At 42.2% G+C, this 2,027-nt stretch overlaps 1 protein-coding gene across 1 annotated transcript in view; it reads right to left on the reverse strand.

Moving 5' to 3' along the window:
- Positions 1 to 1,013, reverse strand: part of LOC109538122 (paired box protein Pax-6) — a gene marked incomplete in the record, with an annotated part of 85,936 nt that extends 84,923 nt beyond the window's left edge. The window contains 1 exon segment of the mRNA XM_048660986.1: positions 661 to 1,013.
- Between the last annotated feature and the right edge of the window lie 1,014 nt (positions 1,014 to 2,027).

Here is a 2,027-nt window from a genome sequence, read left to right on the forward strand (position 1 = left end):
AAACCACTTCTGAAGATGCAAGCCACTCGTGCTTGCGAAACGTCAGGAAGAAATTCTACCGAACGACGGCCTAAAAACCCGAAAAACCCATTAGTCTCAAGGAATGGCCTCATAAGTGTCTCTCTTTCGATCTTCAGAAGTTGTTCTGCTTCCAACCAAACCTTTTTTGAAACTTTCGCAATTTTAGTCAAATTCTCTTGCGATGCTTTAAACGAATTATAAATTATTTTAAAAAAACATCAAAAGCACTTTATGCAACTGAAATATAATGAGGAGCAAATAAGAAATGTTTGTGCTTATTTTTGTTGGCAGGTTTTTGGGTGGGAAACAGTGATTGTTTTCAAGCAGAGCATTCTTGATGCAACGGCGAAACTCGATTGAGATCATTTTTGATCAAATTTGAGCATCGGAGAATCCAGTAAAGTTTGACTGAACAATTAACTTAATTCCGGTTCCACTGCGCGCCAAGCGCAAAATTGTCAGAGAAAATTGTGTTGTAAAGCGTTGAAAAACTCCTTTGCTTTTGTGGAAACTTTAAAATTGTTAATCGCCTGCTTCAGTCCGAACAAGTTATATATGAAAATGTTATATTAAAAAAGCACGTTGATAAATGAGCGGGCTTTAGGATGAAGGTTGATTGTAACAATAAGCTCAACTTACAGTAGTTAACACAAGTTAAGTCCCAACGATAAAACGATTAGTCACTTCATTAGAGCCGTCACCGATAAAGTCCAGCGAAGCAAAAATCACAGATAATGAAGCCGAAATTGGACGCTGATGCGATTAAAGAACCGAATGAAAAATTGAATTACTCAAAGGCAATTAACCAATTTTGAGCGAGTCGATTGGAGAGCAAAGTGCGTCCAAAGTCAATGAGGTATAAGTCGGAGCGCGGTTAAGATTTCCGAGCCGCGGTTCGAAATTGCCACTCTACTGTATGCCTTTCACAACCCGGACCGAACTGATACCCGAAGAATCTGTCATATGGGGATGCTGTACACCTTTCTAGGTGTGCACAACTGTCATAGCTCGTTCCGCACGAGCCAATGAACTTCGAGGACCGGCCGACTGCGCCAATCGGTGCGGCCGGCGGCGTGGCCAAAGCATCGATTTAGCCGACAGGCCGGTTTATTCGTGCGGAATGTGAAGCTGCCGCTAAGAGGGCGCCACTGTGATTGTTTTAGTCGGCCCAGCCACACAACCGTTTGAGGGACAGCAGCCTCTTCCGGGGCCCGCCATTTCTTTGAACTTACAGCTGCTAACATGCCGGCCGCTCCACTTCTAAGCTCCGATCCGACGTGTAAAACGGCCACTTGGAGGATTTAATCCGATTTTACACGTACTTAGATCTGATGCGGTTAAGGTGCTAAGATGCTGGTTCAACCACACTTTATACCCACTCATTTGGTCCACGTTCAGTGTGTGATTGCACATTTCCAATATGCGAAAGTTTGAAAAAACTTCTTTGGCACAAAACAAAGTTAATCTTGATGCTTGGCTAGAAATGCTGCAGGTACATCCAGGGGCGGATCGAGCTTGAAAGTCAGGGGGGGGTTATGTAGAAAAAATACAGTCTTCTGTTACTTATCTAGGAAATTAGAAAAATAATCGTCGTTTTGTGCAAGGGTGGCGCAGGATTATTGCAAAATTTCATTCATGCTTGAATTCAAGAAGTTTTAGATTTGCGTGGTTTTTTTTGAGTTGCAAAATCCACTTGAACATTACGCTGCTTTTTTCGAAGTTTCTCAAGAACCATTCGAGCCGCAGAATTCGTTTTGGCATTGTTGGATAGAGAATTGAAAAGTCGATTCAGTCGTAACAACGTGAGTGAGGAAATTCGAGTAGTTTTGACGCAGACAGCGAAATTTGAATATCAGACACTTGGGTGCAAGATTATGCGAAAATTCCATGTTTTCTGTCCCGTTTATGCTCATATCTCGGAGGCAAAATGAGCAAGAACGCTCATTTGTACATCATTCTAGACAGAAATTAATGGCCTTTTTAGAAAGTGAACCATGGATGGGGAA

The sequence above is a fragment of the Dendroctonus ponderosae genome, unplaced genomic scaffold (genome assembly GCF_020466585.1).
Source record: "Dendroctonus ponderosae isolate FM_Combo_2020 unplaced genomic scaffold, Dpon_F_20191213v2 Dpon_F_20191213_1, whole genome shotgun sequence".
In the NCBI taxonomy this organism is placed as follows: domain Eukaryota; kingdom Metazoa; phylum Arthropoda; class Insecta; order Coleoptera; family Curculionidae; genus Dendroctonus; species Dendroctonus ponderosae.